Source organism: Pinus tabuliformis, chromosome 8 (assembly GCF_031772625.1).
Source record: "Pinus tabuliformis cultivar Carrire ecotype Pingquan chromosome 8, CPIR1, whole genome shotgun sequence".
NCBI lineage: Eukaryota > Viridiplantae > Streptophyta > Pinopsida > Pinales > Pinaceae > Pinus > Pinus tabuliformis.
Genome location: NC_142294.1, coordinates 754,847,983 through 754,867,212, shown reverse-complemented (window position 1 = coordinate 754,867,212; position 19,230 = coordinate 754,847,983). Strand labels below are relative to the sequence as shown.

The following is a 19,230-nucleotide window of genomic DNA, read 5'->3' as shown; positions in this document are numbered from 1 at the left end:
ATTTCCAAAGTTTTTTCCCTCGAAGGGAGTAACAATATGTTTCATGTAAGGTTCTAAGTTTACCTAGATTTTATTGTTCTTGCCCTTGTACGAAGGCCATAAATGTGACCAATCTATAGAAAAATACCTCTGTAATTTGTTGGACTAGTCTCTGCTCAACAATACATTGTATGCTTCTAGGATGTCCACAATTACTATATTTATACATTGGTGAACTCGTTGGTCATATGATAAGAGAATAAGCACATTTATGAGTTCACTTATAGCATGGAAAATAGTCATATCTAGTTGAATGATTTGCGCATTTGTCATACCCCAATTTGCATTAATTTTATTAGCTATGGACAAGGGAATTACATTCACCAATGCACCAGAATCAACTAAGCAATTGTGTACATTATAATTGAAAATTTCGAACGTTAACAAAAATGGATGGCAAAGTGTATTTGCATGCAATGTTAAAGCATTAGGTACATATTCCAGGGGCCCAGGGGACTTACAATATCCATTATGTGAAGAAGAATTTTTACCTGAGGTGGGTTGTTCGAGAGTGCGGATAAGAAGTTCCCGCTAGCTCGCAGTCCTTGTAAGTTCAAAGAACGAGATGTTCGTGCGATATTTCTTCATGCCTTCAATGATGTTATAATCAATTGTGGGAGACATTGTTGAATTATTTGTATGAATCTCTTTATCTGCTACTTCCAAAATTATGGGCTTACTTTTATTGTTCACAGAAGTACTTTTCGTTGCAGCCGCATTTCTAGACTTGCTTTGAGTGTTTTGGGTTGAGTTGATGGGCGGTGTGATATTCCTTAGAAAATGATCTTTCGATTTTTGTTTTTTCAACTCTTTTTTGGAGGTCAGCCCTTGGCTTCTCAAGTTGTATTGATTATTTTGATTTTGGTTCGGGTCCTCACTTAGCGGTTGTTCTTCGACACTTTTCTTCTCAGCTGCATAAACACAAATAAGTGTATTTATTGTGTGTCCAACACTCACAATTTCTTTAGCTGCAACTTCTTCCTTTCTTCCGCAACCTCAATATACCCATAAGAAAGTACTGTATCAATGATATGCGTAGCAAGAGTGTTCATGTTGTGGTTCCATTGTGGGCATGTTTTTCTTGAATGATATTCTTGATGAAACGAGTATTATTGGTCCATGCCCATACTCTCAACATTCATCACAATGTTCAATCTATGCACAAACTTGGCTGGCTAGTTGTTGTTGCTGCCGGAGTTGGCATCCCTTCTCAAAATGTTCAATCTAGGAGGCTTACTTCTTATGGTGGTCTCGCTTGACCTCTGTTTTAACTTTGCCAACTAATTGGACAAAGACTTGATGGTACGGGTCAAGCTCTCAAGGTCGGTAGCTTCCTCTTCCTTGGCCTTGCTTACGGAGGCCTGAGACCTTTTTCCCATGTCTTTGGAGTCCTTTCATGATTCATCTTCAATGATGACTCCGATCACATGCAAGTCCTTTTAAACTGCGATTGCTTCTTCATAATTCTCTGCAAGAGTCGCTTTCACAGTTCTCTTCACAAACTGCGTGATGCTTGTAGGTAAGGTAGAAGTATAATAATTGAAAGTGATGGATTCATGAGGTTTCATGTCTATGGAAAATCTATTCAAAATATGATTAAACCTTTAATTTATGTCTTTCACTTTCTCTTTGTGCTCCATGTTAATATTTTCCAACTCTCTTAATAACATGGCAGGGGTTTTGTCATCGATGATTTTTTCAAGAAAAATGTTTTTAAACCCCTTCCAATTCTGGATGGAGTTCAGAGAAAGGCTAAGGTGCCATAAAACTTCTCGACCATATAATGTACACATAAAAGGTCTACATGCAACATCATCGTAATGTACCTCTAGCATTTGTAGATGTAGGTAGAAGTTTTCCAAGTGGTCCTCTGCCTTCACTGCTTTGTCAGGGTCATACTTTGTTAACAACTTCTCTAGGTGCCTCAGCATCTTGTGTAACACACTCGATAGTGCAAGTGGGCCCTGAGTCATCCAATCCAGATCTTGGTTTGCCATATCTTCGTCTCTGTGCTCTTCCTATTCGTTAGAGTCTAATGGATCTTCTTTTTATTCTTCACCACCTAACTCGCAGAAAGTATCGTCTAAGAATACACCATTTTCTGTGTCACCTCCATTAAAAGATGGATCCTACTCTAATTTCTCTATGCTTTCTGTAGTCTCTACTAGTTCTTCAAGAGTGGCGAGAATCAAATCTTCGACTGTCGAAACCATTATCCTGGTAGGAGTGGTTGTGTTCTTCTTTATAAAATAAGGTAGATTGTGTACTCCAGGAATCATTTCGATAGCCTTTGAAAACTTACAGGTTATAGGCCATATGACCCAAATGTGCTTGTAAGACATTTCACAATTTTGTTCAAGACCGGGCTGAGAAGACCCACCAACTTCAGGAATATGAACAGGGGAGGTGCTGGGAATATTGTTGCCTTAACCAAAAGATGTATGGTGAGGGCGGGTGAGGTTATTTTCCATAAAATATATATCTTCCCTCCTTCTAGCGCCATAAATATTGATGGTGCTAGACCCGCCAACATTAAATGGGTATCCTTGATATGTGGTTCCAATTAGATCTCACACCATTTGGAATATGAGCCCCATCTGTAATATGGCATAGTTGTTGGTTTCTTAAAGATTTTCCTTGGCTCTAACTATTAGGAAGAGAGGGGTGCAAATGTGTCTTTGAAAAGCAAGTAAGTATGACTGATGAGTGTTCGATTGTAGGTGTGTCAAGGTTCTTCTACTGCAGAGGGAAAAGAAAGTGAGCCTCTAAGAGAGAGGTAATAATACCACTCTAGTGGAAACACACACAAACAAGATATATCTATGTAACATCTAGTGGAATAGTCCAACAAGATGTGACAGGCATTGTAATTGTTACAACACATTCTCAATATGATAAGCACTAAAATAACCGAAATGGTTCAAATACTTTAGTATAGTTAGATTTCAGACTTTTGTGGCTATCTTCTATTGAATGAGAGTTCAAAATATTCACAATAGTAATCATATTTTGTTGACGTTTCGAATCCTAAAGAGGATCCATCATCAGGACAATGAATGAATGATAGAAGAGCCAAAGTGGAGGATGAATAAATAGATAATAAGTGAACGGATTCAAGCCTAAAAGGCCGGCTAAAATAATAAAACCTAAACTAAACCTAAATTAATATTATTAAAATAATTAAAAGAAATTAATAGTTCGAAATAAATAATAATAGTTCATTTAATCTAATAAATGAAATAATAGTTCTATTTATTTAATTAATTGATTAATTACTATAATTAATTAATTAATTATAAATAAATAATTATTAATAATAATAATTTATTCATAATAATCACTAATGATAATTATTTATTTATAATAATTTAAAATTATTAGAATAGTTAATCTAAAAGATGAAATAATGGTTATAAATAAATAAATATTATAAATAAATAAATAATTAATAATAATAATATATTTATTTATAATAATGATTAATAATAGTTGTATTTTATAATAATTAGGTTTAAATTTAATAATTAACTTTTAATCATTTATAATAATTAGTTTTTATAAATATTAATGAATAAAGTCACCTAGAGCCATTAAATTAATTAATTGTTATTATTATTATTATTATCATTTTCTTCTAAAATTGAATATGGCAACTAAATAAGATAGGGAAAGAAGATTATACCTACAATGTTATATCTGAGAAGAATTGGAAGACCTAATATGTTTGATTAGAGGAAACCAGTTTCCACTGATCTTGATTCCACCATCCTTGTTGAGATTATGTGGATGCTTCATAATCTTAGATGAAAACAAACATGAATCATAAACATGCACAAAATAGCCTTACAAACATTCATAAACCATGCATGAAGAATGTGCTAGCCATCATGCTTCATATATTAAGCAAATGTTCGAACACACATGTATACATCGAACACCACTAGCTCAAATTGTGGAGTGTTGGAGCCACCACTTGCTCCTCAAAAGAACGAGCTTGTCTCTTTAATGCCTTGCGGGAGGAGCCAAGGTGAAAAGTCCTTTGCTCATAGAACGAGGGTGTATATATAACCAATGGGGTGATGCTTCACCTCCCTTGTGACTTTATGACTACCCTCATGAATGTTTGACTTCTTATGACTTTTCGAATTTACATGGCTCCTCATATTCTGTATGTGTCCTTTGGACTTCTAGTTTACAAGACATTTTGAATAGATAATTACATAATCCACAATAATGATGTCGCATATGAAAACCAATGACATGCCATGACATGACATTACTAACATGGACTGCATGATGATATGGAAATGTCAAGCCATTCTTACTTCTCCTTGCTATGTGTCTTCTTAAGTATGCTTTTCTGCCCACCTCCATATCGCTTAGAGGCGAGGAGTCTTCAATGATATCAATTCTTGAGTTGTGATTGCAAACTAGTGTCCCTTTTCTTTGTCTTGATTGACCAACTTGCATAACTAGCTACAAACATGTCTTTCGTCATGTTTCATTTCTCCATCTCCTTCTTAATCATTCGGTCATGGAGCGATAGAATACCTGCATCTGAAATTCACTCATGACAAGACAACATCAGTTTGATAAACCCCTAGTCTAAGATGTTGTATGTTGATCCACTGACTTAGCAAAAACTGGGTGATATATTGAGGGAGGGGAAAAGTGGTTGCGCAATTGTGTAGCTTAGGTAGTCAGGGGTGAAGCTTGAGCCTTGAGGCTGTGTAATTCCCTGTTCAATATGGACTAGGCAAGTAGATTACGTAGTTTTGTGACTCAGTGAGCCAAGCTGAGGGGTTTTGCACTATTTCAGACAACTATGTAGTTATGGAAGGAAAAAAAAAACTAGTGATTGTGAAATTATGAAGCTCATGAGGTAAAGGGCTGGGCTTGAGCTCAGAGACTACACAATGTGTATTTGGGGCTAGGTTGGAGGGTTGAATTGCGTAATTTTGGAGGTCAAGGTTCAGGCTTGGGCACTGAGATTGTGCAATGCACAGTCCTAGGAGGGAGGAATTGTGCATTGGGCAATGTCAATAGGCAAGTTTGTAGCTTGAGGGCTGGGACTAGGTAATGCTCAATTCAAGAAGGTCGGATGAGGCTATGTGGCTTGAAAGTTTCTAAAATTTGTCTAAGTGTGGGATTAGTGAAGCTGATGTGAACATTGATGAGACTTGATTGTGATCGCACACTTATAATACTTGACGAAAAAACATAGATCATTCGAAACACATAAATACATACTTCCCTTAATGCCACAATTTACAACAAGTGTGACACTACAGATACACTTTATGACGACCGTGACAACACTTGTGTGACAATGCTTACAACTTTAGAAATGAGTGCGACAAATGTTTACACGGTAAGATCAACACATTCACTCAAAGATAACACCTTGAAACCACCAAAACAAGCTTATATACATCGTACAACACTTAACATGTGAAAATATGACATTTTTCTTTTATTGCAAAAAGGTACCAAAACCATTAGAGAGAAAACACATGCAATGGATTTTAATGTTTACGACAACAATATGAAAGACCAAGGTAGGCTCCAAAATTTGGTGCAGGCCAAAATTTTAGAGGGTGTTGTAGCAATGACAACATGTTATTTAATGGGTGCACAAAGAGATTGCTCTTAAGAATTTTACCTTACAATCTTTGTATGATGAAGTTCTTAATCTATTTACATGTTTCTCATATACATATCTATCTTATATTTACAAAAATAGAAATACACTTCTAATAGGATCTCCAAAGTTAGAGTTGGATTAAAAGGATGGATATAGCTTTGGAAACCATTGTGAAAGCTAGGATTTCGCCCTACACATCCATTTTATGTGTCATTTGCATAAATATTTTGCAAACCTCTTATGTAATGGAAATTCCAGCGACTCACCAAAAAAGACAGTTTCTTTTGTAGGTATGATTATCGGTCTAGAAAGATTTTCTTTGGTTTCGTTCAATTCCATGTTGAAATTTGGTTTTGGTCTTCTGGTGGTTCAAGCCCGTTCCCTCAATGTTCTTGTGGATGAGGAAGCTATTAGTTGCGAATTTTTTTTCTCAAAGCAAGGTCTGATTTGCAAGTTTAATGGGTTTTGGCCATGTCTGGATGATCTATACAAATGGATCTATGATAATTGGAAGCCCCTTTTGTCGGATGAGTTAAATATTTACCCTTTGGCTCAAGTTTTTTTCGTTGTGGTTTTTAATAACATAGTGGACAAGAAGGCCATTTGTGAAGTTGGGTTTTGGTATTGGTGTGGTGTTGGTGTTGGTCTCTTCATGCAACCCTAGACTCCCACTTTTGATCTGGTAATGAAATCAATATATATAACTCCAGTTTTGGTAAGCCTTCCAAACCTTCCCTTGCAATTTTGGAATATTCCATTGCTTTCCTCTATTGTGAATGCATTTGGAAATTTTTATCACCATTTTCTGAAACTACAAATTTTTTCAAAACTACTTATGCTTGAATATGTGTGGAGATGGACTTCAACAAGCATTTTCCCGCATAGATTAATCTTACGGCTCAAAACTATGTTTGGGTCCAAAAGCTCAAGCATGAGAATATTTATTTCCAGTGCAAAGCATGCTATGAAATGGGGCATGCAATTAAAAATTGCCCCAAGCATTTACATAAAAACAAAGTCTGGGAAAAAACCCAAAGACCCAAATCAGGTAGGAAGGAGCTTAGGGTATTCATTATATGATATTTAAAGAATATGTGCTTCAGGATGAGAAAGAATTAGAAGACAATAAGGAAGCAAATACGACCAAAGAAATTGCATTATTGGAAAAAAAGCCAAGGAAGAAATACTGAATGCCAATGAGGACCCTTCGGACTCAGAAAAATTAGAAAAGCGACAAACCCTCATGGATAATGAATCCCCTCTTCAATCCACAATTATTCTTCCTGGAAAAGTATCTTTTTGGGAAAATCAGGAAGATGAGGAAGAATCAAAATTTCACTTGTTGAAGAATGACATGTCAGAAATAGAAGAAAACATGGGTTGGACTCAAGTTTGGCATAAAGGAAAATGCATTTGACTAAGGAAACAAGGAGTTAGACCATGTCAAAACAAAAGTAGCGAATAATGGAATGTAAATGTATCCAGATATTGGGAGTTTTTTGGAAAAATTTTAGTTCGAAAGGGCCTCAAATTTTGTGTCATGGGGAACTCATTTGAGGGTTTGGATTGAGCACCCATGCTTAATTTCAAACCTTTAATGAAGATTAGAATATATAAAGTTTTTGTCTTAGTAACTAGATTTTTTTAATAATACAAATTCCTACCCATTTCTTTGAAAAATAAAATAAAAATTGGAGTTGGATCGGAAAGGGGAACATGGATCATGTATATAATTGAGATTGGACATTGATGAATACAAACATGAATCTTGGATTTAACTCTTAAAATAATTCATTCTCTTTTCTAATTTTGGTTGTGAAAACAATGAACCTTTTTCAAGGCTACATTTTGAAGGGATGATGTAAAATTATGACTATGAACTTTTGTTTTTTTGGAAGAGAATGTAATGATGTAACAATAAGGACATAAGTTTTTTTTTTGAAATAGACATGGACATAAGAAAGTCTCTAGACAAGGGACTTAATTGTATTATTGAATGCCATAGGTACCTAATGATGTATTTTTACTTATCTTAGTAAACATAATGATTTTTTTCATTGGAATACATGCATACATTTTGTGTGTGTGCGTGTTTAAAACTAATCATACATTAAATATATATTATTTAGTATAACATATATATATATATATATATATATTTCAAATTAGTATTATCTATACATCTACCTAATTTCATGCTCCACATGGAGTTATTATGTGGTGTGTGTGTGTGTGAAGTGTTATTAGTCAATTCCAAGTTTATCACAGAGGGAATTACACATCTCCATTATATTGGGCTATAGAAATTGCCTATGAATGTGATTAATACTCCATTTCTATATTTGTACTAATATTGTATTAGGGATAAGATGAAGATGCGCAGGATGGATGGAGAGCCCCTGCTCCCTGTCGCGCCCCTGACTCTCTGAGCACGCCCGTGCCTGGCAGCTCTGCTGCTGGGCCGTAGCTCTCTGCTTCTGATCCCCTTCGTCCAGGGCCTCCTGCCCTCTCTGCATCCGGGCCTCCTGGCCTCTTCTTGCCTGATCGGGCCTTCTGCCCTCTCCGCTCTCGGGCCTCCTGCCCTTTCCGCGGCAGCCCTGAGGCTGCTGCTGCCTCCCGCTGCCTTCCCGCCTTCTCAAGGCCCCCTGCCTTCTTCTTCTTCGGGCCTCCTGGCCTCCTAGCAAGCTGCCTGCGAGCCCCTGCGAGGACCAATGGAACCGCCTTCTCATGAGCAAGCAGAAATGGAGAAAGCCTTCGCATCTCTCATTCCAGAGAGCAACAAGGAAAGGATCCGCCCTTCAGCCTCAAAGTTTGTCAAAAAGTTGGATGAAATCCCGGAAGTCTCTCTTCCCCCAGCACTTCCAAGAAGAGCTGTTGTGGCTCTTGCAGAACGAGGCCTGGTTGGACAGTTCACGGGGTTATGGCCTTCCCCCCGCACGGTCCAACGCTGGGTGGAAAGAAACTGGAATGCGATGGTCCAAGGGAAAATCGCAATAAGGTTTTGCGGAAGGGGTTTCTTCACCTTCCTCTTTGAATCAGTGGAGGATCGTAACCTCATCTTCAGAAACGGACCCTATTTCATGGACACCAGAGGACTTTATCTCAATCGCTGGACTCCTGATTTCGACCCAGAAATGGACGTCCCCAATGCGGTCCCTGTCTGGGTTCGTCTGCCGCACCTACCGCTGCACTGTTGGGGAGACGAATCTGTACGTGCTATCGGGAACGCAGTAGGGAAATATGTAGACAGATCGGAGCCAAAGGAGAATATGCATGCTTGTGCAAGGATATGCGTAGAAGTAGATCTGGGCAAAGGCTTACCAGAGGCAATCAAACTCAAAGTAGACCAGTGGACGCACATACAGCAAGTGGACTACGAGCAGCTCCCCTTCAAGTGTAAGGTATGTCATGAATACGGTCATTTTGCTAACAGATGCAGCAAATCTAGAACAGAAGATATTAGCAATAATGAAACCACTGAGGAAGCATGGGAAATAGTCAGGAAAAAAAAAAAGACAAACCCTCCCCCGGAATCATCTGAGCCCTCATCTGAAACCCCATTCCCTTCCATGCACCCATCTAGTTCTGGGCCTCCCATCCCCTCCTCCTCTAATCCCTTTGAATCCCTGGCTTCAGAGGAACCTCCATCCCCACCTCCGTCCCCCAAGGGCCCCAGAACCTCCCCCTCTTCTCCCCGCCCGGCCTCCCCCCCTCCAACAGTGGAGCGAATTCTAACTAGAAATAAAACAAAGGAAAACATCTCAGCCACGGATCCTCCGAGAAAAGTAGGAAGGAAATCAAACAAAGAAATAAGAGATGAGAATGCGGCAAAAGAAATGGCCACAGGGACCCAGCAACCAATGGACACTTATCTTGATAAGACCAAAGGAAGCGGGGAGAAATTGAAGGAGAAAAGTGGGATCCACAACAAATCAGGTAAATGATGATTTTGGTCTCTTGGAACTGTAGGGGGATGGGCTCCTCCCTAAAAGAAAACGCAGTCCGAGACCTTATTAAAGCAGAACAGCCAGACTTCCTCCTACTCCAGGAGACCAAAATCAGTGAACAAGAATTCCAAAACAGCCTGATAAGAAATAGAAAATATGAAGGAATAGCCACGAGTGCAATAGGAGCATCAGGAGGAATAGGGGCAATATGGAACAAAAGTAATTGGAGACTCATAGACAACAGGCAAAGCAGATGGTGGATCAGAATGGATATGCAAAGCACAGACAAGAAGGAGGAATATACAATATACAATGTATATGCTCCCCCTCACTTCAGGGACAAAGCTTCTTGTTGGGACTCCCTAATTGAAGATCTTGAGACAGCACAGGGGAGGAATATTTTCCTAGGCGGGGATCTCAACCTAATAAGGAATGCTGAGGAGAAACTAGGAGGGAAATTTATTATGGATCCCTATAGAGAAAAATTGGAGGACATTATACAAACACATAACCTCATAGACATACCTCCCCAAAATGGCCGCTACACTTGGTCAAACAAAAGAACAGGTAGGAATAACATCAAAGAGAGACTTGATAGAATTTTAGTACAGGAGAGAACAGTCACCAGCTTCCAGAGGATCCGCAGCACAATAATACAGGGCTTCAACTCAGATCACAAACCAGTGGCGTTGTACTTAGACAAAGGAGAAGACATGGGTCCGCTGCCTTTCAAATATAACAGAGCATGGGATTCCAGTGAAGACTTCAAAACCACGATAAAAGAAGCATGGACAACAGAGATAACAGGCTCCCCCCACTTCGTATGGGAAACAAAGATCAAACTGCTGCGGATTGCCATAAAGAAGTGGGCGAGGAACCACGTGATCGAGGAAAAGAAGGGAAAAAATGAATTGCAAAGGAACTTAGAGCAGTGGAACCAGGAAAAGGAAGCAGTCCAAGAAACGGAAGAAGACCAGAGGAAAGAAAGCGAGCTGTACAAAGCACTTTACAATCAGCATCGTAAAGAAGAGGAAGAAATTAGACAGAAGTCGAGATGTTTATGGCTCAATTCTGGGGATAAAAACACCAAGTTTTTCCACAACAGTCTCAAAGTAAGGAGAGCTGGAAATAACATAGAAAGGGTAATGGTCGAAGGCAAAGAACTTACGGACCAAGAGGAAATCAAGGAGGCTGCTTCTAAACACTTCCAAACTCTTCTCACAGCTGATCCTCTCTACCAAGACAATCCAGAATTCGCCAACATTATAGAGAGAAAGGTCTCAGAAGCACAAAATCGTGAGCTGGACAAAGAAATATCTATAGAGGAGATCGAATGGTCAGTCAATAGTATGCCTCTAGACAAAGCCCCCGGGCCGGATGGCTTCACGGTGAGCTTCTACAAAACCCACTGGGATATCATCAAGAAAGATTACATAAGAATGGTGAAAAACTTCCACTCAAAATGTAAAATGGGCAGCAGTATCAAGTCTTCGCATCTAGCGCTAATTCCAAAAGAACCCAATCCCAAATCCTTTGACAGGTTCAGACCGATTTCATTATGCAATGTCTCTTACAAAATTATCACTAAGATTCTGGCAAATAGGCTCAAAAAAATCCTTCCCTCTCTTATCTCCGATAACCAAGGAGGATTTCTCCCCAAGAGACATATAACAGACAATGTAATCCTGGTTCAGGAGGCGATACACAGTAGCGTTGCTAGAAAGGAGAAGGGTATGATAATCAAGTTGGACATGGCGAATGCCTTTGACAGGGTAAATCACACATTTATGCGGAATGTCCTTGAGAAGTTCGGTGTCTCAGAGCTCTTCATCAGCAGGATTATGGAAAGCATCTCACAAAATTGGACAGCCCCCTTAATTAATGGTAGGCCTTGCAGCGCTTTCAAGAGCTCAAGAGGCCTAAGGCAAGGATGCCCTCTTTCTCCTTTCCTCTACATCATCATGGCAGAAACTTTGAGCTTGCACCTGGAAAACAAGCGAAAGCTGAAGGAAATAACAGGAGTGGACATCATCCGAGGAGCAAAAGGGATCAATCACTCCCTATTTGCAGACGACACTCTATTAATCGGGGGTGCATCAAGCCTCATGGCCAGGAGATTCAAGACCATCCTGGACCTTTTCCTTCAAGCCTCGGGGGGCAAATTAAACAACAATAAGTGTATGATTTACACCTGGAATGTACCAAGATACATAACCCAACGAATCTCCATAATAATGGAAATTCCAGCCCAATCTAATTGGTCTCACTTCATGTACTTAGGACTACCTCTGGCCAAAGAGGCTCTCAAGAACGAAGTTTGGATCAAGCTTATTGAGAAGCTCAGAGGGAAACTGCAGAGCTGGGGGATGTACTGGCTTAACTTGGCGGGTAGATCAATTCTCATTAAAGCCATTCTATCAGCCCTCCCTATCTATCAATTTGCCATCACCCTCGCCCCTTCAAGCATACATAAACATATGGAACTGATTCTTAGAAGCTTCCTATGGAAGGGGGGAAAGCAAAACACCAAAAAATTCAGCTTGGTGAAATGGGAAAAGGTCATCCTTCCGATAGAAAATGGAGGGCTAGGAATCAGAATTCCTAGGCTGGCAAATATGGCAATGGGCTTCAAGTTAATATGGAGAATCTTAAAAGAGAAAGGGACCTGGTGGACAAAGGTCATCAAAAGGAAATATCTGAATGGGATCAACAGCAACATCCTCTCCGAAGCAATCACTGACAGACAATGTACCCCTGTTTGGAAATTAATCAAAAAAACTCTTCCCCTCCTCAAGCCTCACATCTCCACAGTCCCAGGTAATGGTAAGCATATCAATGTGTGGAAGGATAGAATTATGGGTACTGAAGCTAGGGAAAATTCCATCAATTTCAGACCTCTGTAGCAGTGGATGTCAGAAGCCAACCTTAAAACTCTTTTCGATATCTCACTCTGGGATCAAAACAGTTGGAAAGGATGGAGAACTTTGCACCTACCTACAGGTTTGGAGAATCTATGGAAAGACCTCAAGCTCTCTCTTACAGGTTCAGCTCCTACAAACAGAGTGATAGAGGATAACTATGTTTGGGATCCAACCGGAGGTAATTACACAGTGAAAGAAGGTTACAAGGCACTCCAAAATTCAACGGCAATCAACAATTGGCAACTCCACAAAGCAGCATGGAGAATTGAAAGCCTTCCTAAGATAAAATTTTTCAATTGGACCTTGCTTCATGGCAAAATCTTGACAGCAGAAAACCTAAGGAAGAAAGGAATTCAGGGTCCATCACTTTGTTTCATGTGTAGGGAGGCGGAAGAAACCATCAACCACCTATTCATTGATTGCCCAGTAGCAAGATCCTGCTGGAAACTCATAACCAGTCCTCTAAACATTGGAGATCTTCCCAATCAGACTTCCCTCCTCCAGAAAGGTTGGGGGAAACTCTTCCCTTACGCCACCAAGAACATGAATCTAGCTAAGAGGATATGGACCAGCATCCCTTCAAACCTCTGCTGGCAGTTATGGTTAGCCAGGAACGAATGTATATTCAAAAACAAGAAACCTAGTATAGCTAGCATTCTGGCTAAAACAACTGCTATTATCGCTGAAACAATTGAAGCTAATGGGATTTCTCATGCAGACCCGGAATACAAAGAGGATAGGGTAAAGGAATGGATCGGGAGATTCAATTGCAAAACAAGAACAAAAAACATGTCAAGAATAGGAGCAGGGCAGAATGATTGGAAACTCAGAGGGACAAAGGAGGAAATCCACAGTTGGGTCCAAAACCAAAAGCGGTTCACGCTTTTCTTTGACGGGGCTTCGAAAAATAACCCAGGCAGAGCTGGAGCCGGGGGAATAATAAGAGATCCTCAAGGGAAAATAATTGTTACTTACGAGTGGGGTTTGGGCACCATGACGAATAATAAGGCTGAGGCTTATAGCCTTTTGTTGGGGATCTCCATCGCCCTGAAGTTAGGCATTCAAAATCTCTTAGTCATTGGAGACTCAGCGATCATCATTGCAGCAATGAACTCCGGAAAAGATTTCAGTCAAATCGCCTTAAACAGAATCAAAGGCCGAATTATGGATCAGATCAAGGGCATCAGCAAAGTGACTTACAAGCACGTTTTAAGAAACAACAATGCGGAAGCTGACGAGCAGGCAAACAAAGCCACGGGAAGACTCAAGGGCCAGGTCAAGGAAAACAATGAAATATATGACAGGGATATTCCATAGTAAAGACGTCCTCCCTTTGCAAAGGACAATTGGTCACCTCAGGCATCCGTTTCAAAGCTGCTGGATTGAGATTATCTTATCTTCATCATACCATATCCTCCTCGACTGTCAAAACAGGAGTTACGGGACAGTGCATCGATCTCCGGATCCGAGGAATACAGGCAAGACGGGGATCCTCACAAAAATCAACCCAGACAATATCTCAGGGCGTGATCACGCCCATGCTGAAGACAGACTCCAAGGACAGGGGAAAAGCAACCCCAAAGATCTCCCGGACTTCAAAAATAGATTTACCACTTCTCGATTCAAGCATGAGCGAGCCCTCTTCGTTCCTATAAAAGACAGTGATTCCCTCAGGACTTTCACAACTCATGGTGATCAGAATCAGAGGCGAAGGGTTCTCTACAGGCGGGAGCTTCAGTTAGAAGGATCATCTCAGGATCATAAGGGCAGTTTCTTGCTCAAAGACAACACCGAGCCCCTCTCGGTTTGCAGTCAAGACTCTCAGTTTCTCAGAGCCTACAGTGCCCTTCCAAATCCCAGGCATCGTCTGAAGGCGCTCACCTCGATTCGGAACTCAGCTGCTCATCCATCATCCTGGGTAAACGTTTTTTTCCACTATAGTGCTTTCATCATTGCTAACAGTCTGGTTTTTGTCTCTAGCTTCGCTCTGAGGCCCTTGGCAACTAATCCAGCGAGCAAGCAGATCAGTGGTATCGTTCTCACGCACACTGCCACTTCAGAAACTCCTCGGGGTACTGCTGATTTAGAATCCCAATTCAGAATGGCGGATCAGCAAAATCAACCTGCTAATCAGGCTCAGCCCAGGAATTCTATGGGAAACATCTTCAACAATAAGGACTGTAACATGTGTAAAGCTCATGTAATCATGATAAATGCATTGAACAAACAGGTGAAGGAGCTGACCGAGGATTATCATGCTGATAGAAATTCCAAGCGCAAAAAATTGGAGAAAAGGAAAAAAGAGATCGAAGATTTAAAAGACCGCTGCATTCACATGGAAGCTGCCATAGACCATCTTCGCTCCCTCACCGAAAGCCAGCAGGCTGAAGCCTCAACTAGAGCAAGCAGGAGAGGGCCTCTCCCGGATGACTCTATTACCCAGCACTCCCCTTGATACTTATGCATTGTAAATTTTGTTGGCTAGGAGGCTCTTTTGTCAGGCAATATAGCCGTTTATTTCTAGTTCTGTGTTTAATCAATAGAAGCTACGAGGATTATGGGTCTGCGAACCCAATTTTGAACCTCAGCTCCCAAAATTTCCCTCTTTTGTACCAGAATACTGGACTGTTGGTTTTTTAATATACGAGTAGACGACTTTGTTAAAAAAAAAATATTGTATTAGTTATATTACATCTCAAAGGAGTTTATGGTTGTGATTGTAATATTGAGAGTTATCTTACTATAATGATATGTACCTTTATTATAATTTCCTTCCACATTAATACACCCATTCACCAATCATTTGTACTATATTAATTTTATACTTTATAATAAACCTACACATAAGTTCTAAGGATATTGTTGGGTGGGGTACTCATCACGTAATAATATGATGTGACCCACACACAAATATCATCAAAGGCCTTCCATCCATCCTAGCGATAGTTCCCCTATGATGGTGTCTCAACCTTTGAGTGACCTCATCATAGTCTAGTGACCTTGATGCTTACACTTGGTGTCTAATGGTAGTGATATGATTTAATTTTTCTTTCTCATTTCTCCTCCATCTTTCGTCCTAGATCAAATTTTTAATATCCCAGTTAGACACCTTGGGTTCCTCATTTGTGACATCTTTTAGGTGATTGGATTGGATTTTTGGTTCATGTCTTTGATTTGTTCCCTAGTTTGTTAGAAGTGACTCACTTTGTCCCCAACAGCCTCAAATTCATTTGCATGCACTTTTAGGGGATCTTTGTAGTAAAACCTTCATCTACACTTCTTAGTCTTGCATATGGTGGGAGCCACATGTTTTTCATACTCTACCACACTTTTTATTCTCATTGTATTGAATAGAGATAGCTTTTCCTAGAAATGGTAGGAACCTTAAACCAGGAGTTCCTATTTTAAAACCCATGGTTGACTTTCAATGCATACCCCACTTTGTCTACTAGCTAGGAAAAAACCAATCAATGTTGTTAGGTTGTACTAAGTTCTATTAAATCACTCTTTTCATTTATTGTTAAAGGTATATTTTCATATCTCTTAGATGTCACAATTCTATCAGATTGACACTAAACTTGTGACCTAGTGCTCTTGCCTCCTTCTCCCATGTTATTGATCTACATGAATTATTGTCTCCTTCAACCATTTGTTCGATATATGATTTCTTAATAAGTTATCCTCTTCATTATATTTTTCTTTCTTGTTTGGCTCTTTTGATTACTATTATGGTGTTATTGTCTTCGTCCCTTCCCACAATGAGGTGAATCAACATGACCAACCAAAGGGAGGTTTCAACATAGTCTTTAAGCGAGGAAATTGTCTTCTTATTGAGGACACTTAGGTATCATAATTGCATTTAGGGTTTATCTTTCAATTTATTTTTGGATCCTTATGTTATTTTATTAACTATATATCATATGTAGTATTTATAAGAAAATTGTGTAGTTAGACATTATTGCATTCAAGTATGATGAGTAGGGTTCTCCCTTTGATTAGATACCTACCACATGTTCCCTTTACTTAGTTCAAGTGTCTTCTTCTCTTGTTTAGTTAGTATTACGGTCAAGTGTCTTCTTCTCTTATTTAGTTAGTATTATGGTTCTATTTTAAAACATCCCATCTTTAAGAGCTCTAGCTCCCTTAGGGAAGAAAATAAACCTAAGGGTATCTCTTAATTTATTTACTCATGATAATGAATTGGGTTAGTTGATTTGATGCTTTCTATTCTGTGTAAGCATTATATAAATAGTTAAATGGGTTACATTATCCTCTCTTTTCCATCTCATTTGATTTCCATGTAAATTACTTAATTAATTCACACAAAGTAAAAGAAAGTAAAATAAATTTATTCTCTTTCACTATTTTCCATTTTTTAGGTCTATTTATTTATTATTCAAGACCTAATTCATCTTTCCACATTGTTGGAAACATTGTTTTCATTGATGTTTAAAACATAAGGAGACTATAGATGTCCAAGATAAAGGTTGCAAGATGAAGAAAATTGGAATTTAAGAAGCCAATTTTAAGTCAGAATCTTGAAACTTCTTGTGACTGACGCCGTCTGTGGATTCACAGTGGGCCAGAACACAGAGTATTGTAATATTTGCCGAAGGAATAATAATTTAAACTGTGAAATAAAAGTGTAAATAGTTTATTTTTTAATATTGATTTTGTTTGTTTGAATTTATTTTTGGATTTTTAGAAGTGTAATTTTGAGTTGTTTAATTTTTAATGTTAATTTTTTTTATAAATTTAAAAATATATTTATAAGTAGCATATATTTATTTTAATCATAGATTTAGTAAGAGAAATCAAATCTCTTGAGGTGCAAATCTTTTAAAAATGCAAAACTTGAAAAGAAATGTTTCACTTCAAAATATTTGACCCTTGCCAATGCTTCAATGCCTCACAAACACACTTTAACTTTTATTGTTTAAATTGCATTTTTTTAATGCATAAATAGATTCAACATATTCGGATAAACACTTAGATTGTGTACCTTTCTTAGATTTTATACAAAATTAGTTAACAATATATATATCTTAAAAAACGAAATAATAATGAGACTTTGTGCAATGTTTTAACAATTTGTATTTAACAAGAAATATTGATTTTTTTATTAATAATATTTTTTAAATACTAAGTATCAATTTATATCAACAATTAAATAAATTATCAATCTCCCTTTTATTAAGATACCATTTTTTATCAATTATTTTTGTCTTTCAACGGCGAAATATTTTATTTTATTTAACATTAATTTATTTTTAAACTTTCGTTTAACATTAAATTTGTTTCATAAAAATCTAGTAATCCACGAGTTGCTAACAACTGGTCCGAGAGGGCGCGGGTTCGAATTCCATTCTAAACATTTCAAACATATTTTATTTCTCAGCAAAATTAGTGTGGTGGCAGGGGATAGAAAGCTGGTGATTATTCTTGGATAACTCCCTTTGGCTTTTAAGACTGAGATAAGTAATTAAGCACCAAACACTATCAAACATCTGTCGCTTTGGCCGAGTGGTTAAGGCGTGTGCCTGCTAAGTACATGGGGTTTCCCCGCGAGAGTTCGAATCTCTCAGGCGACGAAAGTTAAAATTTTTCTATTTATTGCTTTTTCGGTAGAATACTTCAAGAGAGCAGCAGTTAACCATTATTTAGGGTTAAAAAATAATGGTTTTCTTCTCTCCACATTTTTGAATTTTGGTTTTGTTGAAATGTTCAACAAAGGGTTTAAATATTTTGGTTTTGTGTTGAAAGCTAGTTTTTATGGCCTGAGATTATATTTGGTTGTATGAGAAAATTGGAAAAAGATTTTTAAATAGTGTTTTTAATGTGGAAATTTCTCTTTGATGAAGTTAATTCCTATAGTAATATTGGCACTCCATGTCATATATCCCAATGGAAATGATAGGATGCATCAATAATAGTTGTTTTAAGTTTCTTTACATTGGGAAATGGAGAAAGATAATATTCTACTAGTTAAGTGGAAGTGTGTTGCTGAGGTTTAAGGGGGTAAAAATATTATTTTTTTGAGGAAGGCTATCACTATTATGAACTTAGGCTCAGTTATGGTGCTTTTTTTATGGGAACAAGTTAATTCATGGAAGCATTTGGATTATTTGTCTTTTGAGGACTAGATAATGTAGAAGACTTTTTTGAGTACTTGAATTTGGATCATTTGTCTTTTGAAGATTATATAACGCAAAATACTTTCTTTGAACACTTCCCTTTGATAGGTAGCTAGTTAGCATGGAAGATTGGCAATGTGTCTAAAGTGAGTATAGGGGTATATCCTTGGGTTGGTAATGTAGGAAACTTATCTTACCACCACTATTTATGGATTAACTACAAGCTCAAGGGAAATCAGGGTTGGAATAGTGTTGTTGGGTTGGGCTTCCTTAGAGAGGATGTTAAGTTTTCAAGGTATATACGTTCATAGACTAGAACTGAGCTCAATTAAGATTATTAAATATGGGGATCCATTGATTTGGTAAAACAAATCCTACTTCTAGGAGGTATATTGATAAAATAGGCTATAAAGATATGTATCTAATAGAGGGTAATGCCCAAAATGTTTGGTGGTGGAAATATATTAGGAAGTTGAAAGCCCCCTTGAAGATTTGCTTATTTATTTATTCAGCAAGATCTTTACATGGTAAGTACTTCAAAGAAA

General features: G+C 38.2%; 1 non-coding gene across 1 annotated transcript; it reads left to right on the top strand.

The window, feature by feature from the left end:
• The first annotated feature begins 18,060 nt into the window (after window positions 1-18,060).
• Window positions 18,061-18,142, top strand: TRNAS-GCU (transfer RNA serine (anticodon GCU)). Its single transcript has one exon. It is a non-coding gene; the product is annotated as a tRNA-Ser (tRNA).
• The last annotated feature ends 1,088 nt before the right edge of the window (window positions 18,143-19,230 follow it).